This window comes from Chlamydotis macqueenii, chromosome 4 (genome assembly GCF_036417535.1).
Source record: "Chlamydotis macqueenii isolate bChlMac1 chromosome 4, bChlMac1.mat, whole genome shotgun sequence".
NCBI classification, from domain to species: domain Eukaryota; kingdom Metazoa; phylum Chordata; class Aves; order Otidiformes; family Otididae; genus Chlamydotis; species Chlamydotis macqueenii.
Window position 1 is genome coordinate 34,681,077 of NC_141559.1, and position 27,813 is coordinate 34,708,889.

The window sequence follows — 27,813 nt, forward strand, 5'->3', positions numbered from 1 at the left end:
AAGGAGGCTGTGGCCCGTGGAGGGCCCGCTGGGGCAGCCGTTCTGGAGGGAGTGCACCCCGTGGAAGAGAGAACCCATGCCGGAGCAGTTTCACGAAGGACTGTGGCCCGTGGGAGGGGCCCCACGCTGGAGCAGGAGAGGAATGTGAGGAGTTCTTCCCCCGACGATGAAGCAGTGGCATATAACAACGCCTGATGAACTGACCGTAACCCCAATTCCCTCTTCCCCCCTGTGCTGCTCCGGGGGCGGGGGAAGGTGGTAGAGATAATGTGAAGCCCGGGAAGAGGGAGGGGTGGGGGCAGGTTATCTTGTTCTCGGGCTCATCGTCCTGCTGTTTTTTAGCAATCAGTGAATAGTTTTCCCCGAGTCGAGTCTCTTTTGCCCGTAAGGGTAACTTTAAGAATTTCTCCCTGTCCTTATCTGAAACCTGGAGCCTTTGTTCTCATATTATCTCTGCCTATTCTCTTGGAGTGTGGGGGGGAGTGAGAGAGAGAAGGCGTAGTCTGGTCCTGACCAGGGCCAAACTACGACAGCACCTTAACCAATGGGAGCCGTCTGCCTGCTTTGTCAAGAGAGTCCCTGTGAGCTCCCTGCTGCCGGATGGGTTTGTACTGGGTGTGATGGCCAGGAGCCACTGAGCTGGGCGGTGGGGACAAAGGCTGGGGGCTGCCGTCTGGGTGATGCTGTTGTGGTGGCTGTGACAGCACAGAGGAGGGGCCAGGGGGTTTCTAACCCCGAGGGAGAGGCGAGCCCCTCAGGGCAGGGCACGGCACCACCCTCGGGGCTGGGGACAGAGGTGCTTGGGTCTCCCTGTGGTGGCAGTGCCCAGAGAAGCCCTGTGGATGTGTCAGGACGCTGTTGTGTGTCAGCGATGGGGCCTCAGGAGGCTCCGCTCTGGTGTCCCTTGCCCTTTCTCGGGGCACAGCCCAGCCAGGGGCTGGTCATCAGGGCGGCTTGGGCAGGACGGGCCCCATGCTGGCTCCAGCCAGGGCCCGCGGCCCCTTCAAGCCTGTTGCCAGCAGTGCCCAAAGGCTGTGTGGGAAGAGCCTGTGGCTCCCATCCCTACAGTGCTTGCAAACCCTGCCCTTGCTCCCTCCCACCTCTCCTACGGGCCCCCAGCTCCAGGCAGCTCCTGCCCCACTGGCCCGGTCCCGTGCTCCCTGCCACCCAGCCCTGCCGAGCCCCTTTTTCTCCTGCCTCCTCCAGGCCATGGCTGCCGGACTTGGCCTCCTTGTGATTGTGCTGGCCATCCAGCATGGGCTGAAGAGCCATCATCAGAAAGACGTGGCCACGGCCCAGCAGATGCAGCAGCGTGAGGAGTATCTGCGTGAGGAGATGACTCAGCTGCTGGAGGAGATGGAGCAGAGCAACTGCACGTGGGAAGACTGGCTCCTCCGGTCTGTGTTGCAGCACCGGCTGCTTTTGACCACGGCAGGAGCCATGGTCCTGCTCACTGAGATCTGCTGGCTGGCCAGGGAAGTGAACTTTGCCTCTGTCAGCTGCAGTGAGCAGGACAGCTCCAGCAGCGAGGAGGCGGAGGAGAAGGAGGAAGATGAGGAGGAAGACCTCAGTGGTGTCAAGTCTTTGGCTTGTGCATCGCCAGTGCAGGGCCTGCCTGAGACGTGCAGGGTGCTGAAGAAGCTGGTGGGCGACCTCCTTGGAACGTGCCAAGTGGTTTCCAAGAGGACTTTGATGCCGCAGATGCAGCCAGCTGTTGGGATGGATGACAGCTATGAAACCTGGCGCATCCATGAGGACAGCATCTCCTAGCGCCTGCTGGTGTTCCTGCGGCCACCCCCCGGGCACTCTTTCAGCCTGGAGCCGGCCACCTCGGGGCAGCTGCCAGCAAGGCGCTGCAGCGTGCGTGTGGGGCTGGAGTGCATGTGCTGGAGGGAGCAGCTGCTGGGGGACAGTTTGTGCTTTCTCCACCATCCCGAGGACAAGCTGCGGACGGATCAGAGCTCGTACCTCCTGCGTACCCTCTGCACGTGCTCCTACTTAGACGTGGAGAAGATCGCCTGCTGGGCCCAAGGGCTGGTGAGATCAGCCTGGCTGCTTTTTCCTCAGTCGCACGACTGCCAGCTCATGGTGCTGCCCTCCTCCCACTCCTGCAGGTTCCAGCTGACAAGCCCCTCCAAGATGAACATCTGCACTGAGGTGACCTTTGCAGTGCAGCAAGGCAGCTCAGTGTCCTACCTGAGCCTGGAGTAGGCAGAGGCCGCCTTCACCAGCAGCACAGCGCGGCCGGAGACCTGCGCTGCTGTTGAGGTGCAGCTTTTCAGACCGAGGGCGAGGCCACCCAGCAGGACAATTTGCACGTCCCAGGTCTGCAGCTCTGCGCCCACGTGCTGGTGGCCCCAGGCTTCTCCAGCCATGCCCGTGACCCTGAGGACCTGCTTTCCTCTCAGACGGACGGGGCCAAGGCGACAGTTTCGCACACTGGGCCAGGCTGATCGCAGAGACTGCCTGGGGAGTCTGCGCCGCAGATGTGGACAAACGAGGCGTGGAGATGACGCTGCTCGAGAGGAGCTGAGCGTGACGGGAGTTTGGGGAGTCTCCCTTGGTCCAGCTGAAGATGCCATTGCAGCTGAGAGTGCTGTTAGCACGTATAAGGGGATGGGACCAGCCATCCCACTGGAAAGAACTGATGGGCCCTGTGGGCCCCTTATTTGATACATTGTAAATAACAATATAATTTTTATTGTAATGAAAATAAATGAATTTGTTTTAACCAACTCTCTGTGAGTGTGCCTGGAAAGCCCTTGAAAGTTCTAGCCAAGCCCACGCAGTGGCTGCTGGGGTCTCCAGGTAACGAGCACGCCTAGGAGACCACCTTAACCAATGGGGCTGACCTGACCGTATCGGACCACAAGCCCTGGTTTCCCTTGGGTTGTAACTGGCGTCTGCTGGGAGACCCCTTTGAGGCAGCGTTCCTTGGAGCAGCGGCTCTCAATTGGAGACTCTGCCCTTGGATCAGGATGCCATCCAAGGAAACCCTCCAGAATTCAGTGTCCTTACCTCACAGAGGAGTGGCTGCACGTTTTAAGTCATCGTTCTAAGCTTACATTTGGTTAGTTACCAAATCTAGACGCGTAAGTCTGTAGGGCCAGATGGGATCTACCCAATGATACTGAGGGGGCTGGCAGAAGTGTTCACCAAGCCACTTTCCATCATTTATCAGCAATCTTGGCTGAGGTCTTAAAGGGCTTTTCCAACCTGAATGATTCTATAATTCTATGATTCTTATTAGATAAACTTAATGATTGATGTGAGTTTCCATTCACAGTTATTTCACTACTGCTTTGTGCATTCTAGTTATATTTATGTCTCCTAATATATTGTGGGGCAACCGTATCCATCAGTTTACAGAACACCACCGATTCCATTTAAAAAAAAAAAAAAAAAAATCCCCAGAAAGTCTTGGAATCTCATGTTATTGCAAAGCTGGTGTTTTAGAAATTTGCAGTGAGAAACAAGCTACTTGGAGTTTCCCAATGCTTTCCAGAAGGTAAGAGTATGCCTGCAGATAGCTATTGCAGAGCAGCCCCAAAGCTTCCCAAGAGACTCACTCTTCACTTTGACAGATGCTCTTCAAACAGAGTGAAGAGAGAGGGTTCACTCCAGGTGTCCATTTACAGACATCTGCGGCTTGCTGGGTGTCCAGAGCGTACTGGCAGGTAAGAAAAAGAGTTTCCAGGAAACTCAGGCCCTTCTGGGCCAGCAGTTTGAGGCTGCTGCAATATGCCCTAGAACCTACAGAGACACAGGACTATTCCTAGACAAGTTCAACATCTCAGTCCCAGCCCTATTCTCTGCTCCAGAGAGCCTCACAGTCGCATTTTTCATTCCCTTGGCCTCTGTCACTGGGAAAACTGGAACAGAGTAGCTTAAGTAGGAACATGCTTTTGCATCTAATGTGAGAAAGAGTAATTAAGAGCTGCTTAAAAGGTAAAATAAAACAAATGTACCAGAATCTTATATAATTTCTCACCAGTTGACAAAAAAAAAGCACTTAAAACGTTAATTTTTCTGCAGTGTAAAGGTGAGATTGATTCACAGAAGAAGGTCACTTTTTCTCCTGAGGTCGTCTAGCTAAGAATGCTCTGTCCAGAAACCTGTGCTGCTTCTATGAACAGGGTTTGAAGCAACTGCTGCGTGACCAGCTGGACGATCATAAAGCTAAGATGGAACTCAGTGCAATCTTATGCATGACAATGAATGCCACGGGCTCATCTATGAGATATCTGCCCACTGAATAATTTAATTTTTTTTTAACAAAACGATGTATTGCAGATTGTCTTCGAGCAAACACACTTGGATTCAATGATTAGGAAAAAAGCAAGTTAACTTTGCCAAGTAGGTGAGGTTGACTGTGTACCAAAGACACTAATAGTACAGATGGAAAGAAACAGCTTGTTCTGGTTTTATTTAGTGAGGGGGGGCTAAGGTGGCAGCTTCTGGAACAAGCTGCTCTAGAAGTGGTTCCCCTTTGTTCAGTGGACTCGGCCGAGCCTAGGGCGGACCCGCTGCTGGCCAAGGCTGAACCAACTGGTAGCAGAATGTTCTGTGATAATGCCTCTGTGCTAATGTATTTAAGAAGGGGAAACCAGAAAAAAAAAATAGGAGAGAAGATGTGAAGATGCTGAGCAGGGGCAGAGAGGGGGAGGCGCGAGCCTTGTGGGCATTGCAGGCCTCAGCCTCTGGCCTCCCGCCGGGCGGCTGTGTGGGCCCGACTCAGCCCGGCCCGGCTGCAAGAAGTGGAGAGGATATGAGATGTGAAGAGATGCTGAGAGGCGTCTGCCTGCCTGTGGTGAAGAATTTTTGTGGTGAGAGGAACGGCTGCAGACGCCAAGGTCAGTGAAGACGGAGGGGCAGGAGTAATTCGGCTCCTGACCAGAATTCCCCTGCAGCCTGTGGATCAGCCCACGTTTGTGCAGCCCATGGTGAGGCAGTCTGTTCCCCTGCAGCCTGTGGTGATGACCGTGGTGGAGCAGGCTGTCCCCCTGCAGCCCATGGAGGTCCACAGAGGGGCAGAGATCCACCTGCAGCCCATGGAGGACCCCACGTCGGTGTAGGTGGAGGCCTGAAGGAGGCTGTGGCCCGTGGAGGGCCCGCTGGGGCAGCCGTTCTGGAGGGAGTGCACCCCGTGGAAGAGAGGACCCACGCCGGAGCAGTTTCACGAAGGACTGTGGCCCTCGGGTGGGACCCCACCCTGGAGCAGGGGAGGAATGTGAGGAGTTCTTCCCCCAACGCCAAAGCAGCGGCGTATAACAACGCGTGATGAACTGACTGCAACCCCCATTCCCTCTTCCCCCCTGTGCCGCTCGGGGGGCGGGGGAAGGTGGTAGAGATAATGTGAAGCCCGGGAAGAGGGAGGGGTGGGGGCAGGTTATCTTGTTCTCGGTCTCATTATCCTGCGGTGTTTTTAGCAATAAAAGTAGTTTTCCCCGAGTCGAGACTGTTTTGCCCGTAATGGTGACTTTAAGGATTTCTCCCTGTCCTTATCTGAAACCTGGAGCCTTTTTTGTTACATTGCCTCTCCCTATTCTCTCGAAGGGTGCGGGGGTGAGAGAGATACTGCGTAGTCTGGCCCCTACTGAGGCTGAACTACGACACAGCTCCTAACACAACGTTTATGCATACAAACGATTATTAATAAGAAGTCTTTCTTACATCCGCACTGAGATCACAAAATAAAAAGTGCTTTAAAAGAAAGCAAATGCTGCCGCCTAGGGAGCAAGATGAAATCCACAAATTTAAGGCCTTCATGCTGACTTGTCTCCCACAGGATTCAGACCATAGCTCCCTGTTAGACCTCTCCTTTCTGCAGCTTTAGATAGGTGCTCTCCCATAGACAAGGGTTTTCAACAGCCAGCAATATTTTTTAAGCCTTAAATGTATCAATGGAATCGTGGTGGGTTTGATACATTTCTGTCACACCCAGGAGTACTTCAGGATCCTCAGTCCTGAAAGACTGCTAGCAATTCAGGGAGGGTTGTTACCGCCTCTGGTTGAGAAAACCTGCAAATCCTCAAAAGAGTGACTGAAGCAAAGGGGCTGAGCACATCCAAATTGCCCACAACTAAGCTGGGAGCTGGAGTCCAGCTGTCCCAGAAAACACACCTGCAGTGTCTGCTGGGCAACAGTGTGTGGAGACCAGGAAACATTTTTTTTTACCTACATTTCCTGGACAATTTTATTTTAAAAAATATTTCCACAGGAGGAAGAGTTGGGAATTTAATCCATTAAAAAAGCTCTTCTTGTAGCTCAACCAGGAACAAAATAATTCATATCTACCCTTCATTAGCAAAAGCCAATAAGACATCTTATGACCTTCATTTGACCTAGATGGATGGCTGCACATTCTCCTCCCAGTCAGATCAAGACTGTGCTGATCCTGGGGAGCTATAAAATACCATAAAATCCTAATCAAATAAAATATTATCCGCCCATCAGATAGAAAAGAGATCCTTTCATACCTTGTCTCACGATCTGTTTCACTAGCTGTCGTTCAGCTAGTATAATCCCTTGTGAGCCTCATGCAGATACAATAAGCTAATGAGAATGCTTGTCGTAAGGTTTACTGATGTCTGAAGGTTACAGTAACATCCTTCTGAGTTACTGATTTTAAATAGTTCATAAATGCCATGAGTAGATGCCAGTCAACACTTTGAGCAATCAAAGTGAGATATGGATTTTAATGTCTCTGATAAATCAAACATGGTGGTCACCAAGCATTGGTGACTTGTCCTGTACTAGTCAACTTTTAATTTCAAGGAGTCTGGGATTTTATCAATTCCTGTCAGAGCCAGGCATGGCATGACTCAATGCTATACACCAGTCTCTCTGGCAAGGAGAAATACATCTCTTTGCTCCAGCTAGAAATGTATGTTTAAACAGTTTGAAGAACAGCAAGAAGTATAAAGCACCATTTAAAATGAAACAAGAGAGAGCAAAAGGAAAGTTGGGCAACATAGCTACAGCAACAAACTTTCAGACCTGTTCCATCCAAAAAACACTTTGCCCGGAGGGTGAATAACAGTAAGCCACCTGAAAATAAAAGTCTAATGAAAATAAATTTATAAAAATAAGGAGATTCTGGGCAACTCCTGCTTTCAATTATTCTGTTTATTTATTACAATAAGAAGAACAATATAAAAAGTTTAACAGAAACATAATCTCAAGAGAAAAGAAGTACTTGGTTTTGTGGAAAAGTTAATGCCGCCCACTCCAGGGAGCTCTGGGTACCAAGATGGAGAGGGCTGCTAGATGCAGTTCAGTGTGTCTGTGGCCTCAGCACCTGGGTACTTCACTGGGCTCTGAGCCTGCCCCATCACCTTGCCCTCCAAGTAACACACTCCGGAAACAGGAAGCATGGGAACACAGTCTGGCTTCAAAAACCTCATTTCTGAGTGACTTCCCTGAGCAGCAAAGGCTAGAGTTGCCAGCAGTGAAACCATTAGTTGGATGATGACTTTGGGAACAATTAGATTGTTGTTCAAATTTTGGGCAACTAGAGCACGTGGAAGTCATCAGTGTTGACCCACTGTAGCCACTGATGCAAGACCCACAGGCTGTCTTTCACTCTTTGCCACTTAATTTTGCTGCTTTAGCAATCTGCCATCTAGACAACTTCCTACCACACCTGTAGGTAAAATGGACCTCTAACAGCACCACCGCAGGCAATCGCATTAAATCGCATACTGAAATTCTGAGACATCAACTTTTTGATCTAGAGAGGTTCATAAATGCCAAATTGCAGTACAACACTGGATTTTTGGGTTTTGGTTTTTTTTTAGTTTGGGAAAGGATACAATTATGTTTTACATTCAGCTCTGGAAGGATCCAGTTGACAGCACTGAGGGTCATTTATTTGTGAACATTTATACAGCTAACAGGACTGGAGTTGTTAAAGTTCCCTTGTAAGCACAATTAGTTATCAAAATAGAAATACAAACAGAAACAGCTTATTGTTTCCATCCACTTGCTAATTCATAGCATAGGACACAAGTGCTTTGGCATTTGGCACAATTTGAAGAAGTAAAAATTTCTAGTTCTGGATGTGGAAATGACAGCTGGGAGCACACAGGAACTTTCTCAAATGGATTTGCCACCAATAGAGAAATTGATTTTCCCTCCACAACTGATACCTTGTTGGGAGGCTCCGGTTAGCTTTCTTTTCTGTCCACATACTCCTGTCTCCACATGACAGCTTTAGCCTAAACTTCCAGCCCTCCTGTTGTGCCACACATGACATCCCACCGTCAATGATTAGCCTTTGCATGAAAGAGATGAAAGCAGGCATGTACTGGGAGACAAGGATAGCTTTGACCCTTTAAAGGAACCCTTTAAAGACGGAAGCATTTTTGTTTTTCAAAACCAAAGTCACTGACCTGTAAATGTTCATCAGGCATGAAGTGTGCTGTACATCTCTGCCTGTGCTGCCACTGCCCAGCAAAGCCTGACACAGGCATTGTCCGGGGCCGAGGCTAGAGCAGGCGCCACTTGGCTTGGATCAAAGGTAGAAGCCAAGGTTGTGTGCCCCCTGCCCGTGCCTCCAGCACTCCAAAACAGCCCTTACTTGGGGCAGGAGCAGAGGGTGCCCAGGTCACTGCCCTCGGCTGGCAGAACCTGCAGGCAGGGAGCCAGGGGCAGAGGCTTGGTACGTCAGGCTGCCATCACCAGGCTTTGTTAGCCGCCACAGGAAACCCCTCCGGTGGCTCCCCAGGATCTCAGATCCTCCCAGGAACAACAAGCAGCTGCTGCTGCCAGCACTGCCCACAGTGGAGGTGCTGGGGCCTCCCAGGTTTGCTGTGGGAGTGACACCGGGTACCCATTCATTTCCTTCTCCAAAAAACTGACCTACTGGTATACAGTCAGGACATCTCTTTCTTACCCTATGATCTATCTTGCATGAGAAAATAAATTGCGGTTCAAGTTATAAGTGTATTATGGCTATGTTTATAAACACTTTTTAATACAGGAACAGTATTTTGTTTAAACAGGCAAACTTATTTATTAAGACAGGCTACACAGAAAGTACATTCAAGGCATTGTTGCCATTTGGACTGCCTACATCTGTCTCATTTTCTTGACAGTTGGCTGGCATATTCCGTTCTTGAAAATCTAGACATCCTTCTTATTTTCACTGCAAGTAGAACAAAAATATTTTAGAAGAGAAGCACTAGACTTGGATTTAACAGAGGCATTTCATAAAGAGGACTCGCTCATGTCTTTCTATGTGTTCAGTTACATGCAGCGATGCATTTAATTGCACCACTTATGGCAAACACTACTGCAAAGTAACTGTGATGCAAAGATTTATGAATCATACACACAGAGCAAGTAACTTACCAGAGACAGCCTCACTTCAGGCTTTGTTACTTGTAAAAACCTGATAAAGCCATCTGCAAATCTGAGAAGTATCAAACCACATGGCAAATCCCGCCATGAGGACTGTGTCCATTACAAAGCACTTAGGCAAGTCAAATGTCACAGTCTCTGAAGTGGGAACCAGTTCTAATGCTTACAAAATTTCCCCCTTTCACTTGGGAATTCAGTGGGAACAGTATGCACCCTGATGCATCTCTGCATCCCAGGCTTCACCAAAATTTGAGGGTGTGGTTCTCTGAATGCTGGAATTTTCTTTAAGGAAATTTTAGCCAAGTCTCCCTTAGTTTGGGAACATCAGATTTTTTTCTTTAAGTCCCATACATGGTACTTTGGGGTGCTCCAGTTACAAATCTCAGTTTACCAAGCAAGTACAGATACAAAAAGAAAGTGATAGAATCCAAACTGCCCTAGATCTTCAGTTTGCTTCCCTATCTTAATAGAATCAAGCTGGTTTACTCCTCATGAAAATCAAGAGGCTTGCAATTACCCAAAAGCAGGGACAATCTGTACTAATAGTGGTATCAAGGATCTTTTAACCAGAAGGTAGTGGAGCAGATTAGAAATATGAAAGGAAAAATCAAGCTCAGGGGATGTGAAACAGATGTAAAGATGTAAGGAAAAGTTCTGGCAGAAGGACAGCCCTTACACTAAACCCTGCAGCGGCAGCTTAAGCTGCTGCATCTGTTTCCAAAGATGTGCCTGTAGTGCTGCCAGACTAGGTTTAAACTAAGATCAGCTGTTGTCACTGCTACTGGACACAAAGTGGGGAAGAGATGGGAATTGCATTCTAGCACCCATTTTAAAATGGGTTAGATCTAAGCTTTAAAAATAATAAAAAAAAGGTAGGGATGAAGATCAGCTTTGGTCTTACAGTTAACATGGTGCATTGCAGAACCAGGATGGGCAAGGTTGTGCTGCAGCTTTGCTCCAAGTGTTTTATCCTTGTTGTGTTCATGCCAAGTCAAACACTATAGAACAACAACTCCAGACTGAACTAGAAAGCTACTGAGTATGGCAGCTACTGAATTATTAAAGGAAAAAAAATCAGGATAGTATTTGATCACCTTGTGCTCCTTCAGATCAAAATGCATGTTTCTGAGCATGTAAGATACTAGCAAAAAAGATGGTTAAGACAAAAATCTACCTTGTGTGTGTAACTGGATTAAAGCCCACGTTTCACAGAAAACATGTACATTATGTCTCATACTAATAAGATGTAAGGCCCATCATGGATTACTTAAGGAATTGAGTGAAAATAAACAGATTTGCCTGGAGAACCCTTTGTGCTATGTGCAGTGCTGTATCAGGAATCTGCCATGCACCCATCTGGAATGGAGGGATCATGCCTAAAGATCAAAACGTCCTAGAAATGTAAGGTTGGATCTCAAAGCCCATCATTCTGCTCTGAGAAAGGATCAAATACACTGAGATGCTCTCCTGTCTATATTTCCACAACAATGATTTGCACTCTCTATGTGTGATACTTAGCACTTCTCTTTGACTTCTATTGTACTGATTTCAGTCCATTTCTCCAGATCCCTGGGAATTTTGATACTGTCCTGCACAGATCATTGTATCTCTTGCTATTTTGCAAATTTTTATTGTCTTGTTTTGGATATCCAATTCATTACAAAAATACTGAATTATGTACCACACCTAAAGGAAATACCACTTTATAGCTCTTTCCAGTTTGACTGTAAAACGCTGATCACTGCTTTTAAACCACAGCATTTCAAAGTGCTGTGACTTCATTCTTTAACAATTTCAGCTAAATAACTATTTGTCTTCTTATGTGAACATCAAGGGGAGCTATGTAAAATACTTTACTCATGTCATGGAGCCACACTTTTGTTGCTTCCTACTCTGCTAAAAAAGTTCCTACTCTTGCCAAAAAAAACTAAATCTCACAGATTTGGTTGGATTATTTCTGACAAATCTGTATCGGCTTTGCTTAATCTGTTTTTTACCTCTGGCTGTCTACAAGTCAGTCTCTTAGTAACTCACTCCAACATCGTCCTAGGCAGCAAAGATGGGTAGGCTTCTAATAGGTAACATGCCAGCACCTCTTTTTGCCCCTTTTCACAGATTATACTGTGTGTGCAATCTGTGCAACACACAAAACCCACATTGATTCCCTGGGTTTTTTTTCCAGATTGTAGGCTTAGCAATTCTCTTTGCAATTTGTCATTTGCTTGGATAGTTTGTGATGTATTCTCGTGAAAATGCTACCAAACTCTGCAGATCTGCATACCTTTAAACGTACTTTGACACCTTCTTCAAAATATTATTTCTTTATGTGTTCTTTGATACCTTTGATACTTTCCTTATTCTGGCCTATGTTTCCTCTGTCTTGGCAATTTGAATTTTGTAAATTATCTAGTCTCAATTCATCTTTCCCTCAGCCCAAAGTCAGGAATATATTTCAGACTTCCCTTTCTTGAGATCTGTCTATTTGTAATTTTGTAAATGCCTGTCACTGCTGTTGTGCTACTTCCACTTCCTCCCTCTGCTGGAAACAGAAATCCTGTTATTTCATTTATATAAATTCCTTTCACCATCCAATTCAATTCATTAGCAGTTCCTCTCAGTTTGTACTGGGAGGATGCTCTATAGATGTTTCCAGTCCATCGTAATGGGGGGTAACAATGCTCATTAAGTACTGATTTTGTATGTTTTCAATTTGTTTTAAAAAATGATTAAATTATTAAAGAATAAAATACGCTCTCTCAAATATTAGGAGATCCTTTTCTTGATTTTTAAACAATCTGAATGGCTAAGTAGTATTTTCTCCTAACATCTGGCATTCTTACTGTTCTCTGTGAAAGGAAATATAGGAGACTGGATCTTGAATGTAAACATTATGGAATAAAATCTGCATTTTGGGTGAGATCTTTCATGTTTTCTGATGGGGAGTGTGGAAGAGTCCAGCATTTTATTTAATGGCAACATGGTACTGCATGAACATGACAGGCAACACTCCTCTGAGATGCTTCTCCTTAAGAACTACAAAAGCAAATATTCAATACTCCCAGCTAACTGAAACCAACCTAAGCCGTTTACAGGTACCATGATAAAAGCTGTTGCAAGGGATTGACTGTTGAGAAGACACTGGTAAAACTGCAGTTTAACAGAGTGTGAACGATGCAAAGCCAATAACCTATCAGTTAATTGGGATGTGTGGGTGAATATTTTGCTTGCATATAGGGAAGGGAAAGTTAGGATGTCAGTTAAGTGACTACCTGTTTGAAAGGCAGAGCATACACTCGTTTGAGTAGGTCTCTCCATCGGTCCCACAAACTGGACGGTACTGCCTTGTACATCCAGACACATTATACTTGTGGCAGGCAAGCTGGGGAAGATAGGTACATAAGAAGTCTAAGATAATCTGTTTGAAACAGGCCTCTTGGGCCCTTTCAGATCAGCAGCTTCTGATCTGAGAACTTCTGAAGAATACTGGCACACTTATGCACAGAAAGGAGCGCTCAACAGGAGTTGGCACGGCGTTATCAAGTGCCACATTATCTTTCACGTTCTTATGGGAATTTATCACTTGCGGCTTGGCTTCTACTGCCTAGCATGGCTTCAGCTGTGGTGTCAGGACATAAGCGTGCTAGAAAACACAGCTCCTTCTGACATCTTAACGTCAGAGGGATGGACGGACGGCGAGTCCTTGCAAGGGGCAACCACAGATTGAGCTGGTAAGAGGTGGGAATCGCCAAGGCACGTGTGCTACTGCCCCCAGCAGGCGGGGGGTGGGAACAGCCCCGGGTCTCTCAGCTGTTGGGCATCTCCTGGGGCTGAGCAGGGGTCCCCGAGGGGCGGCCTGCCTCTGGAGGTTTCACCTGCCGTTACCCTCCTCCTCGGGAGGAGCCAGGCCACCCCTCCGGGACCCCTGCTCTGCCCCGCAGCTCTGGAGCCAGGGCCAGGCACTCCTGCCCGGCGTCAGGCCCGGGGCCCTGGGGAAGGGGCCGCCCTGCGCCCGGAGGCCGGGTGGGATCGTCCTTCTCGGGGCCGGCGGGGCGGGCTGCACTCACCGGGAAGCTGGCAACGGCGTCGGAGTAGGAGAGGAGCCCTGTAGAGAACAACTGGCGTTAACGGCGCACGGTCCCGCTTGGATTCCCCCCGCCCCACCCCCCCCGCTTCGCTCCCGGGACCAGCCGGTGTCCGTTACCGGTCCCGGCACCCCCCGACCAGCCGGTGTCCGGCACCGTCCTGTGCCGGTTCCCCACCCTGCCGCCGGATGGCTCATGCCCGTCACCGGCCTAGATTCCGCGCCCGCGCCCCCTAAGCCGGCCAGTGCCCGGTACCGCTTCAGATTTCCTCTTCCTTGCGGATGGGACCGGACGGAGCACGGTACCGACCCGCTTCCCCAGGACCGGCTCGGTCCCCCCGCCTCCCCCAGACCTCCACTGCCCCGGCGCCGTGCGCCCGATACCGGCGAGAACGGCGGGGAGCAGCACCAGGACCGGTGTCGGCACCGCCATGTTCGCCAACGGAGTAACGGCCACAGGCGGGCGCGAGGCGAGGAGAGCGCGGGGGCGCAACGGCCGCGGCGGAGCGCGAGGGGCGCAGCGGGCGGGAGCGCGGGGCGCTGGGGCTGGCGAGCGAGTCCGGGCCGGCCCCGAGCTGTAGGTCCCCGTGGGGTCGCTCATCGCCCCCCCCCACCCCCCCCCGCCGCCATTTCCACGGGGAACCCCCAGCATTTCCAGTGGCTGGCAACTGCTGATGCAGAAGCCTTCCCGGCACCACGCTCACAGGATGAAAAGCTTTAAACTCAGGGCCGTGTGGGGCAGCAGCCGAGTGAATGGTGGGTGCCCGGCTGAAATTTCAGCCTTCCCCGGGCCTCCCTCTTTGACTTCGTCTCGACAGAGTTGCCCTTTGATTGCAGAGTGTCTTGGGCAAGAGTAGGAGGATGGAAAACAGGCATGCAGTGCCGTGTGGCTCTTAAGGTCGTTGCCCCCGTCTCGTCATAAAGTGACATGAGGGGGCTTGTGCTGAGCTGTGCGTGCGTTCCTGCCATGAGGAAGAGAAAACCGATGCAGCCCCAGCAGTAAAGCCAACCTGCCTGCATTTGCAGTCGTGGGAATGCAGGCCAGCGGCGGCTGGAAAAGCTTGTCACAGTGTCCTGCCTGGGCGTCTGGGCAGCACGGCTCTCCAAAGAGTATCTCATCTGTTAGCCGCTGATGAGAGTGGTTGGCTTTGCAGAGCCCGGGGGCTAGCTTTACGCAGAGTCTGGCTCTGGAATTGTTTTTATGCAGTTTCCTAAAATCTAGGGTATGGGCTCCTTGTAAAACGTCCTACACTTGTGTATATGAGAGGAATTTAGACCTGTCAAGGATTTTGATACGTCCAATATGAGTACATACGCAGGCATCACACACATCCTTGTCTCTGTGTCAGCCTCCGGGTCCTTCCAAGCACAGCTTTTCTTCATCTTGAGTCACATTTGGGATGTGTATGCAGCAATGATCTATCCTGTCTCTTAAGTATCCGCACACTCCATGTTCTTTGAGTAAAAGCATATCCAGAGCCATCCTATTCTGTAAAGTCATTTTGGAAGTGGTCTGTAATTGTAGATTTAGATCTCTAAATCCTTTTCTTGTCACATTAGCCAATTTCTCCACCTGCCCTGTTAGTTGGTATAACCATTCTCGATTTCTATATACGGCCAAAGGGGTTAACAAGGATTCTAGGGCCCAACCAATTCTGACTCCAGTACTGGGTTCATTCCATTCATCATCACCTTCTTCCGATCTTTTTACTCGTTTTATCCTCAAATTTTCTAAGGGTCCTTTAAAAGGAGCCTTTTTCCAAAGCGGGCATAATGTTGGCATTCTTAAAGTAATTTGCTTTACCTTTCCATCCATAGGTAAATGAGTCGTCCAGGTTCCATCACTCATTGCCCAAACTAAGTGTCCTGGGCTTCGAATGGTAGCTCTCCTGCAACTAAAGAACGTTCCCCTTTTTGGTTTAAATGTTTCTGTCAATTGGAGGTCATTTCTAAGTCCTCTACACAGACAACCATATTTCAGGGCTGCGGCTAAAGGGGGAATCTCCTGAATTGCTACGTCTTTAGTACTACAATCGTATATTTTCTCACATTTCCACCAGGACACTTGACTTTCCTTTTCTCGTCACGTGGTCCCTTTGTCATTTACTAGTGGCCAGGTTGTAAAGATTGAGCCATCCCAAGTAAAACACCAAGAAGTTTTGGCCATATATTGGAATCGAGATAGTATGGACATTGTCCATATTGAGTCCCAACTAATTGTTTCTTTTGCATCACATTTCCATTCCTTAATCGATCGAGTTATATTTCTTGCCATCAAACTGTCATTAATAGGAGGAGGATTCATTAATTTCTCACAATCTGCCCCATGTTCCAAATTAGTCAGATTCATCGTTAGAATTCCCCATGGGATGGACTCACCGACTGCTCTAGGTATGGGTAAACATGCGGTAATTTGTGTTAGATTCTGTAAATTGGCAAATCCCTTGATCAATCCTACCATCAAATTTTCCTCTTGGGATTTCTTTGGAAGGTATATCACCTGTTCGTCACCTGTCCCTTTTATCAATTCAGTTTGTGACTCAGTTACAACTTTTGACCAAACTCCCACCAACATTACTCCCCAGATTAGAATCCATTTTCCCAGAGTTTCAGGATAATACTTATGATTAGACATGTCTCAGAGTTAGTTTCAAAGTTTTAGGATCCCTATTTACAACTTGCCAAGGTGTTGGAGCCCTCTTTACTCGGGTATAATGAATCCGTGCATCAGATTCGGCGATCTTAACTGCAGTGAAAGTAGTCAAAAGTACTTGAAAGGGTCCTTTCCAACGTTCCTGGAGAGGTTCAGAAGTCCACGTCTTCACATAGACATAATCGCCTGGTTGGAAATCATGCACTGGATTCTCCAAAGACAGAGGTCTGTTCCAGAGAACCGCACTCCAAAGTGCGGTTAATCTTTTCCCTAAAGAAAGCAGATAAGTATAGACATCTTGTTTCCCTTTCAAATGCATATTCAAATTTGGCTCTGGAGATTCATAAGGTTTCCCATACAATAGCTCATAGGGACTAACTGATGTTCCACTTTTTGGTTGAACCCGAATTCGTAAAAGAGCCAATGGGAGCGCTTCGGGCCATTTCAAATTGGTTTCTTGACATATTTTACTAATTTGCCTTTTCATTGTTTGATTCATCCGCTCCACTTTTCCACTAGAGTGTGGTCTCCATGGTGTATGCAAATCCCAGGTAATTCCCAGAATTTTGCTAACACCTTGGACCACCTCTGCAAGAAAATGGGGACCTCTGTCAGAGGAGATTCCAATTGGTACTCCAAATCTCGGGATAATCTCTTGCAGCAACCATTTAATGACTTCTTTTGCCTGATTGGTGCGACAAGGAAAGGCTTCTGGCCATCCTGTAAAAGTATCAACCCCTACCAGAATGTACCGATACCCATTTTGTCGAGGCAATTCTGAAAAATCTATTTGCCAATAGTCTCCTGGCTCTGTTCCTGATTTTAATTTTCCCATTCGAACCTTTTTCTTTACTACTGGATTGTTTTGCAAGCATATCTCACATTTTGCAGTTGTCATCTTAGCCATCTCTAGCATCTTTAATGACAGTACTTGTCTCCTTAATAAAGGCACTAATGCCTCTGCTCCCCAGTGACATTCCTTATGTTTTGTCTGTATTATCTCCCTCATCAACAATGGCGGAATTATTACTTGGCCTGTTGCAGTAACCCACCGCCCTGCTAGATTTTTCTTAGCATTTAATAATTTTCCTAATTTCTCATCTTCTTCTGAATATTTAGGCCTTTCTTTTGGTAGTGTAACGGTTTTAGTAGGAATCACCGCCAACTGCCAGGCATTTCTTTTGGCTATATTTTTAGCTGTCCTGTCTGCTAGCCTGTTCCCTACAGCTTCTTTCGCACTTCCTGATTGATGTGCTTTACAGTGCATGATTGCTACTGCAGTCGGTTTTTGGACTGCTTGCAGCAGATGCAAGATTTCCTCTTTATATTTTAAATCTGATCCTTGCGAGGATAATAATCCTCTCTCTTTCCACAAAATTCCATGGACACGTACCACACCAAATGCGTACTTTGAATCAGTCCAGATGTTCACTCTCTTCCCTTTGCTTAATTCCAAGGCTTTGGTTAAAGCTACCAGTTCTGCTTTCTGAGCTGAGGTGGTGTTGGGTAAAGCATTTGCTTCTATAACAGATTTCTCAGTTGTTACCGCATATCCTGCGTAGCGAGTTCCGTTTTCGACAAAACTGCTACCGTCAGTGTACAATTCCCAGTCCGGATCGTCCAAAGGTACATCCTTCAGATCCTCCCTACTGGAATACACATATTCAATGGTAGCCAGGCAGTCGTGTTCCAGTTGTCCTTCTTCCTGTACTGAACTCAAAAAGACTGCAGGATTAATCAGGTTAGTGGTTTTCAATATTACATCATCCTGTTCCATCAAAACCACTTGATATTTTATCATTCTGCTCGGGGATAACCAATGACCCCCCTTTTGCTCCAACACTGATATCACCACGTGTGGTACATATACCACCATCGTTCTTCCCAAAGTCAATTTTCGAGCCTCCTGTATTAGCATCACAGTAGCTGCAACCGCTCTCAGACAAGCAGGCCAGCCTTTACTTACAAAGTCCAGTTGTTTGGAAAAATATCCCACTGGTCGTTTCCAACTTCCCACCTTCTGAGTCAGCACTCCCAAGGCGATATGTTGTCTTTCGTATACAAACAGCTGGAAGTCTTTGGTCAAATCCGGAAGTCCCAAGGCTGGTGCTGCCATCAAAGCTTGTTTTAAGCTTCGAAAGGCTCTTCGCTGGTCTGGACCCCATTCGAATGGTGGACCTTTAAGAGCTTCATATAATGGCTTAACCAGCAAACCATAGTTCATTATCCACAGCCGACACCACCCAGCCGTTCCCAAAAATGTTCTCAACTCGTGGGTATTCTTTGGCTCCGGAATACTGCAAATTGCTTCTTTGCGATCTGTCCCCAGTTGTCTTTGCCCTTGTGAAATTTCAAAACCCAGATATATTACAGTTTGTTTTGCTATCTGAGCTTTAGTCCTGGAAACTTTGTATCCGCTTAGCCCCAGAAAGTTTAAAAGGTCAACAGTTACCTTTATGCACGCTGGTCTTTCTTCTGTCACTATCAGTATGTCGTCTACATACCGTAGAAGTAGATGAGCAGGTTTAGGGCCATCCTGTTTCCACATCTCCAGTTCTTTCGCCAATTGGCTTCCAAAAATTGTTGGACTGTTCTTGAATCCTTGTGGTAATCTGGTCCATGTCAATTGTGTTCTTCGTCCTGTGTGGGGATTCTCCCACTCGAAAGCAAACAACTTTCGACTTTCTTCTTCCAAAGGTATGCAAAAGAAAGCGTCTTTTAAATCAAGCACTGTAAACCATTGATAATTCTCTCCTAAAGCTGTTAGGAGTGTGTATGGGTTGGCTACCACAGGGTGTATATCTTTCACTATCTGATTTATTGCCCTCAAGTCCTGCACTAATCTGTATTCCCCAGATGGCTTTTTCACAGGTAAAATTGGGGTATTCTATTCAGATTCACATTCCTCCAAAATCCCATATTTCAAGAATTTATCAATTAATTTCTTTATCCCCAGTTTACCCTCAGTTTTAATTGGGTACTGCTTCAATCTTACTGGCTTCACATTCTCTTTTAAGTCCACTTTTACAGGTTGTGCTGCTTTAGACTTTCCAGGTACCTCTGTGTTCCAAACTACAGGCATTACAGCATCATCAACGTCTTTCGGAATTTCCTGAATTTGAACCTTTTCTTGAATCATTAATATTTCTCCTGCCTTTGACTCTGGTATCTTTAAAAAAATTTCTCCCCCTTCAAAAACTATTTGTGCATTTAATTCAGATAGCAAATCCCGACCCAGCAAGGGTATTGGGCATTCTGGCACATACAAAAATTCATGTGTAATTGCCAAACTTCAAACTAAGGGGTTGAAGGAATGGTCTATTTTCTTCTTTCCCTGTCGCTCCAACTATGGTTGTGGTTTTATTCCCTAGTTTCCCTTTACAAGTATTCAAAACAGAATACACAGCTCCAGTATCCACTAAGAATTCAACTTTACCATTTCCCAGCTTAATTACAACCAGAGGTTCAGCTGGGTTCCCCTCCGGTCCCCTTCAGTCATCTAAAACCATCATGTTCATAACCCCTTGCTGATTTGCTTGCAGCTTTGGACATTCCCTTTTCCAGTGTCCCTTCTCTTTACAGTATGCACACTGATTTATTCCTAGAGGTGCATTAGATTCTCGTGTACCAGAGTTTCTAAAATTTCCTTTTCCCCGAACTCGTCCCCTCCCTGCTGCTGCGTTCCCTGTTAAAACAGCAATAAGCCTATAGTCTCTCACCCTTTTCCTCTGTTCTTCCTCTCTCTCCCTATTATTATAAACTTTCCACGCTGTTTCTAACATTTTAACCAAACTTCTCGAGTCCTCTCCCTCCAATTTTTGGAGCTTTCGTCTTATGTCAGGTTATGACTGTGCCATAAAAATTAAAGCTAATTGTTGTTCTTCTGCCTCTGTTTCCAATTTTAAATCAGTATATTTTCTAGAGGCTTCTTTCAATCTTTCCATGAATGCAGAAGGCGACTCAGTTTTGTCTTGTTTTATTTCATATAATTTAGGCCAATTCAGGGCTTTTGGCATTGCATGTTTTACTCCATACAGTACCCATTTTTGGTAACGAGTTAGCCTTTCCCAATATACCGGGTCATTCGGATCCCACTGGGGGTCTGCCGAAGGAAAATTCTGTTCCAGTGTTCCTGAGAACGCTCCACCCACACCTGTCGCCTCTGCTTGTGCTTTTCCAACCTTTAAAACCATCTGCTTCTCCGTGCTATCCAACAAATTATCTAGTATCACTTGTAAATAATTCCAATCAGGATCCTGAGTTCTAACAATTGTTTCAACCACTCTCCCTACCTTTTCTGGGTGCTCTCTATAAACCCCTGCTGCCTGTTTCCATGCCATGAGATCTGTGATAGAAAATGGTGTTTTAACGTATACCGGTCCATTTACTCCCACTCCTTGCCTTAAGGGAGCCAGCATCTGGGTTTGCTGACAAGTTCGTCTAGACACCGGAGTATGAACTACTACCTCTGATATTTCATCAGTTTCCTCCCTTGTACTGTCCGGTTCTATTCGCCCTGACTCACTCCTTCCTTGTGAGGAGAGAGACTCCGCTCCCCCCCTTCCCGGTGGGGCTACATCTAAGTCTAATTCCATTTCATCCTCTTTTGGCACCGTACACCTAATGCACCTCTTCCCAATATCACAAGCTGAGCAACAACTCTTAGTTCTCTTAGTTTTCTGATTTTCTGAAGTTAATGCCATCACCAAATTATCTCGACTTATCAACTTACACTCATTCTGCCAATCTGTCCTTTGTCTCAAGTAAAAGAACAAATCCACATACGGCACCTCACTCCATTTACCCTCTCTTCTACAGAACAGCATTAACTGTAAAATAGTATTATAGCTCAAAGTCCCATTAACCGGCCACTTCTCCTGATCTTCTAGGACATATAAAGGCCACCAATGATTGCAATATTCAATCCTTTTACTCCTGCGTAAATCATCATGCAGCTCACTCCAATGTGCCAACAAACATCCTAACGGTGATGTTTTCGGTATCTTTTCATTAAGACTTCCCGTACTATTACTCTTACTCTTAAACAACTTAAACAAGGACATTATAACAAGTAATAAGTGTAACGAATATAGCGAATATAGCAAATATAGCGAGGATAGCAAAGATAGCAAGTATAGCAAGTACAGCGAGTATAGCAAGTATACACGTGTATATATACCAGAGTACCAGGTGTTTCCAAAAACCAAATGCCGTATTCCATATATCAGTTACCGTGTTCCGAGACCAAATATGTATCAAATGCCAGATACCAAATAATGCAAATGACAATTGTCCCCAGATACACAAATGTCCAACCCAGCAATAGCTTTCGCTTATGACTTACGGGCAGACGCCTAGGCTCCCAAACCAAACGGGTACCCTCTGAGCCCCAACCCTGCGAAGCTTTCGCTGCGTCTTATGGGCAGGCTATCCAAATTCCAAATAAAAGAAGTGCCTTACCCTAATCCCAGGGGTCTTGCTTCGAGCCCTTCGGTCCGGGGATCGGAGGTTCTCCCCGAGAATCCCTCAGTGCGCGCTGGAGGTCCCGCGATCCCTCGGATCCGTCGAGGTTCAGAAGCGGTGTCCCACCTGGGTCGCCAAAACTGTTACCGAAATCCGGAACAAAACTCCTTAACAGCAATGAGAAGTTCAGAAGCAGGCACTTCTTTATTGCAGCGCTGGGCGCACGGGGGATCGCTCCACCTAGCGTGCGCACCCATTTGATCAACAGCACGGGTTAAATACACATTAATTATACATATGCATTAAATTCCAAGAAATAACAGGCATAAACATAAATTTTCTGAGAAACCATTACATCATTTCCCCACCCACTGGCGCATGCCCAGTCTTTTGAGTCGAGGGTCTTTTGGTGGTCTCGGTGGTCGTCAAAACGCCCCCTCCTCAAATTCGCTGGTCAGACTCCTCCTTGAAATCTCCATATATGGTCTTGAGAACAGGTCGCGGTGCTCCTTGGTTTTCCTGGCTCCAGAGTGATGGCTCAGGGCCCATTTCTGCAGGTGGGGTTTGGGGGTGTTTGGGACTTACCGTTGTATTAAAGATACGCTAGGCTAGCTTCTAACAAATGTCTATTATAAGATCTCTAGGGTCCCACTCCCTATGCGGCTACAGTTCTACAATTAATAAAAATTATCTCATTAATCTCCCTTATTTCTATTGTCTCAATTCCCAGATCGAGATGGAAACGGTAGGGGATTTCTAGCAGCAAATTGGTGTCAGTGGCAGTTTCCTTCTTTTAAAGTTATAATTTGTAATTACTGTAGATTCTTAACACTTCTATATTCTATGATTCATTTTTACTCCTAATATCTGCAACAAGATCAGCCTGGCTGCTTTTTCCTCAGTCGCACGACTGCCAGCTCATGGTGCTGCCCTCCTCCCACTCCTGCAGGTTCCAGCTGACAAGCCCCTCCAAGATGAACATCTGCACTGAGGTGACCTTTGCAGTGCAGCAAGGCAGCTCAGTGTCCTACCTGAGCCTGGAGTAGGCAGAGGCCGCCTTCACCAGCAGCACAGCGCGGCCGGAGAGCTGCGCTGCTGTCGAGGTGCAGCTTTTCAGACCGAGGGCGACGCCACCCAGCAGGACAATTTGCACGTGCCAGGTCTGCAGCTCTGCGCCCACGTGCTGGTGGCCCCAGGCTTCTCCAGCCATGCCCGTGACCCTGAGGACCTGCTTTCCTCTCAGACGGACGGGACCCGGGTGACAGTTTCGCACACCGGGCCAGGCTGATCGCAGAGACTGCCTGGGGAGTCTGCGCCGCAGATGTGGACAAACGAGGCGTGGAGATGACGCTGCTCGAGAGGAGCTGAGCGTGACGGGAGTTTGGGGAGTCTGCCCTGGTTCAGCTGAAGATGCCATTGCAGCTGAGAGTGCTGTTAGCACGTATAAGGGGATGGGACCAGCCATCCCACTGGAAAGAACTGATGGGCCCTGTGGGCCCTTTATTTGATACATTGTAAATAACAATATAATTTTTATTGTAATGAAAATAAATGAATTTGTTTTAACCAACTCTCTGTGAGTGTGCCTGGAAAGCCCTTGAAAGTTCTAGCCAAGCCCACGCAGTGGCTGCTGGGGTCTCCAGGTAACGAGCACGCCTAGGAGACCACCTTAACCAATGGGGGCTGACCTGACCGTATCGGACCACAAGCCCTGGTTTCCCTTGGGTTGTAACTGGCGTCTGCTGGGAGACCCCTTTGAGGCAGCGTTCCTTGGAGCAGCGGCTCTCAATTGGAGACTCTCGCCTTGGATCAGGATGCCATCCAAGGAAACCCTCCAGAATACAGTGTCCTTACCTCACAGAGGAGTGGTTGCACGTTTTAAGTCATCGTTCTAAGCTTACATTTGGTTAGTTACCAAATCTAGACGCGTAAGTCTGTAGGGCCAGATGGGATCTACCCAATGATACTGAGGGGGCTGGCAGAAGTGTTCACCAAGCCACTTTCCATCATTTATCAGCAATCTTGGCTGAGGTCTTAAAGGGCTTTTCCAACCTAAATGATTCTATAATTCTATGATTCTTATTAGATAAACTTAATGTTTGATGTGAGTTTCCATTCACAGTTATTTCACTACTGCTTTGTGCATTCTAGTTATATTTATGTCTCCTAATATATTGTGGGGCAACCGTATCCATCAGTTTACAGAACACCACCTATTCCGTTTAAAAAAAAAAAAAAAAAATCCCCAGAAAGTCTTGGAATCTCATGTTATTGCAAAGCTTGTGTTTTAGAAATTTGCAGTGAGAAACAAGCTACTTGGAGTTTCCCAATGCTTTCCAGAAGGTAAGAGTATGCCTGCAGATAGCTATTGCAGGGCAGCCCCAAAGCTTCCCAAGAGACTCACTCTTCACTTTGACAGATGCTCTTCAAACAGAGTGAAGAGAGAGGGTTCACTCCAGGTGTCCATTTACAGACATCTGCGGCTTGCTGGGTGTCCAGAGGGTACTGGCAGGTAAGAAAAAGAGTTTCCAGGAAACTCAGGCCCTTCTGGGCCAGCAGTTTGAGGCTGCTGCAATATGCCATAGAACCTACAGAGACACAGGACTATTCCTAGACAAGTTCAACATCTCAGTCCCAGCCCTATTCTCTGCTCCAGAGAGCCTCACAGTCGCATTTTTCATCCCCTTGGCCTCTGTCACTGGGAAAAATTGAAACAGAGTAGCTGAAGTAGGAACAGGTTTAGACCAACTCTAAATGCTTTTGCATCTAATGTGAGAAAGAGTAATTAAGAGCTGCTTAAAAGGTAAAATAAAACAAGTGTACCAGAATCTTATATAGTTTCTCGCCAGTTGACAAAAAAAAAGCACTTAAAACGTTAATTTTTCTGCAGTGTAAAGGTGAGATTGATTCACAGAAGAAGGCCACTTTTTCTCCTGAGGTCGTCTAGCTAAGAATGCTCTGTCCAGAAACCTGTGCTGCTTCTATGAACAGGGTTTGAAGCAACTGCTGCGTTACCAGCTAGACGGCCACAAAGCTAAGATGGAACTCAGTGCAATCCTATGCATGACAATGAATGCCACGGGTTCATCTATGAGATATCTGCCCACTGAATAATTTTTTTTTTTTACAAAATGATGTACTGCAGATTCTCTTCGAGCAAACACCCTTGGATTCAATGATTAGGAAAAAAGCAAGTTAACTTTGCCAAGTAGGTGAGGTTGACTGTGTACCAAAGACACTAATAGTACAGATGGAAAGAAACAGCTTGTTCTGGTTTTATTTAGTGAGGGGGGGCTAAGGTGGCAGCTTCTGGAACAAGCTGCTCTAGAAGTGGTTCCCCTTTCTTCAGTGGACTCGGCCGGGCTTAGGGCGGACCCGCTGCTGGCTGAGGCCGAGCCAACTGGTAGCGGAACTTTCCGTGATAATGCCTCTGTGCTAATGTATTTAAGAAGGGGAAACCAGAAAAAAAAATAGGAGAGAAGATGTGAAGACACTGAGCAGGGGCAGAGAGGGAGAGAGCCATGCGTGTGAACATAGAGACTTAACGAATCATATTTTAGCTAGGAGCGTGTGCATGATATAGTCAACCAATTAGTAGAGAGCTTGCGCATGATACGGAATTAGAAGGGCTATATTAACCGGGATGTATCAACAATAAATCGGCATTTGCTTGATCATATTGGTCGTCAGCAGTGTCCTGCTGGCTGTCTTGCCAGCTAACCTCCCCGCACACACCGGAGCCGTGCTCCGGGGAAAGCAGGGCATCACACGGATACCGTCAAGCCAAGCCTTCAATTTAATGCTGCGCAACACAGGGTTAAATACCCGTACACCCGCTACGCACGCGAACGCACCCGCCCCCTGCGCCCATGAATCTATCCGTGCCTGCCACGCACCTGCCCCTGCACCCGTGGACTTATCCGTGCCCACCACGTACGTGGACGCACCTGCCCCCTGCGCCCATGGACCTATCCGCGCCTAGCGCGCGAATCACTGCAGACTGCCCCTCCTGCATACATGCAGCCCTGCTAACGTTACCCCACAGGGTCCGTTACTTCCGCGTCAACAGGTGACGCCCGAACAGGGACCCTCGGATCGGTGTTGGACATCCCGATGGAACCGAAGAAGGAAAGAAGAAAAGAGGGGGCGGAAGCCGGTCGAAGGTGAGTGCTGCCCCGGCACTCGGGAAGTCGCTGTAGCGCAAAAAGGTACAAAAGGTACGGAGGGAATCTCGTCTTGGCCAGGCGAGCGGCCGGGGAGGAGATGGGGTCCACACTGACCAAAGAGGAGTCAGCAGTGGTTAAGCTCCTCCAGCATATGCTCTCTATGAGAGGACTGAGGTATGACTCGGCCGTCCTAGAAGCTTTGCTGCAGTGGGCAAAGAAAAGGGAATCAATCTCCACAGTTGATGATGCTTTTGAACTCCCGACATGGGAAAAGATAGGAAAAGAGCTGTGGGATGAAATAAGTAAAGGATCAAAGGAGGCGAGCAAACTCTCCACCGTGTGGAGGCTAATTAACGAAACACTGATAAGCATGAAAGCTAAGCATTCAGTCGCCACATCTGCTTTTGCGGCCTTAACTCCAGCCGACGGGTCCACCTCCGCTACCAGCATGCTGTTCTCGGGTTTAACGAGCCCTGCCGCCGCCCCGGCTCGTGCTGAGGGTGGGGGGGGTTCGAGCCCCAGCAAGGACTCCAGGAAATGCAGCCACAGCCCCTATAACTATAGATATGTGGGCACCAGAGGGAAAAACTGCCAAAGGCTTTTCACCACCATCAGATGCACCACCGCCAGGCACCCCGCCACGCTGCGCCAGTGCAGGCTCAGAGTCACGAGCCTTTTCGCCGGCACCAACAGCTCCGGTTTATCCCCCGTTACCACCTTCTTCCCTACCACCGCGGCGTGAGGAAGAGGGGGATGAACATTCATCCGGCTTGAAGGACGCACAGCTGCAAGAGACGCTAAAAAGGCTGGAAGCCCTAGAGGTTCGCCTAGAAGCGTCGCTGGGAAACTTGTCAACTCCTTTGCCTGTGCCACATCGAGACCTGCCAGCGTCCAACCTATTCGTTCCGAATGGAGCATCGGGTGAGATCAGTCTTTTTGCACCTTTGCAAGGGATGCCGGCGGGAGGGGCCGGGGATCCGAATCCAACAGCGCGGTGGAAAGGGGTGATTTGAGATGTCGTGATAGAAGGAGAGCCTTTTCCCATGGCATTTCCAGTTGTGACCAGTAATACTGGGAGAAGTGTGTGGCAAGTATTAGACTGGAAAATACTGAAGGAACCTAAAAGTGCAGTTACTCAGTATGGGCTAAAATCATCATATACTCAATCTGTGTTGCAGCATATTTTTTTTGTCACAGTTGTTAGCTCCTTATGGTATTAGAATGATTGTCCCGATGCTTTTGCTACTGTCACAGCAGCTGCAGTTCTTTCAGTACTGGCAGGCTGCTTGTGATAGGGCACCTGCAACGCCTCGACAACAGGGTGATCCATTATTCGGGGTGCAAACTCAAATGCTGATGGGAGCGGGACCCTACACACGATCTGATTGGCAAGCGCAATTTGCTACCGAAGTGTTACAACTGGGCCAAGATTTGGCTTATAGAGCGCTTGCTAGGGTGCACGATGAAAAGTCCGGACCTGCCTTTACATCAGTAAGGCAAGGTCCCACAGAACCATATGGGAAATTTATTGATCGGTTGCACACTGCAATTATGGCTCACCCTGATCTGGATGATGACATGAAAGCAAAGTTCTTAGAATTGCTTGCCTTTAATAATGCTAATGAAAAAAAAAAACCAAACAAAAAACAACTAAGAGAGCCCTTAGTGTGCTGCCAAAAGGATCTACTACAGGGCAACTGCTGGGAAGAGGGAGGGGTGGGGGGAGGTTGTCTTGTTCCTTTTTTCCTTATCCTGCTTTGGTTTTAGTGATGGTCTGTTTTGCTTGTAGCGGTGGCTTTAAGGATCCCTCCCTATTTTTGTCTTAAACCTCAGGTTTTAGTTTTCTTTTCTCCTATATGCCTGGGGCCACAGCCGCCGCCAGGCGCTCCCACCCCCCCGCCCCTGACATGGTTAACAGATACTCCTGTCTGAGTCAAGCTTTGTATAAGTGGAAGGACCCTTCCCTCTTATAACATGGGGGAAGGCATACGCTTATGTCTTTACAGGAGCAGTGAACAAGTGGATCCCTGTCTGTATCGTCTGCGGGTATTTCAGAACATGTTTGGTTGACCTGCCAGATACCGGTA

At 47.6% G+C, this 27,813-nt stretch overlaps 1 pseudogene; it reads left to right on the forward strand.

The window, feature by feature from the left end:
- Window positions 1-1,209: 1,209 nt before the first annotated feature.
- On the forward strand, window positions 1,210-2,211 carry LOC147600919 (inositol 1,4,5-trisphosphate receptor-interacting protein-like 1; annotated as a pseudogene).
- The last annotated feature ends 25,602 nt before the right edge of the window (window positions 2,212-27,813 follow it).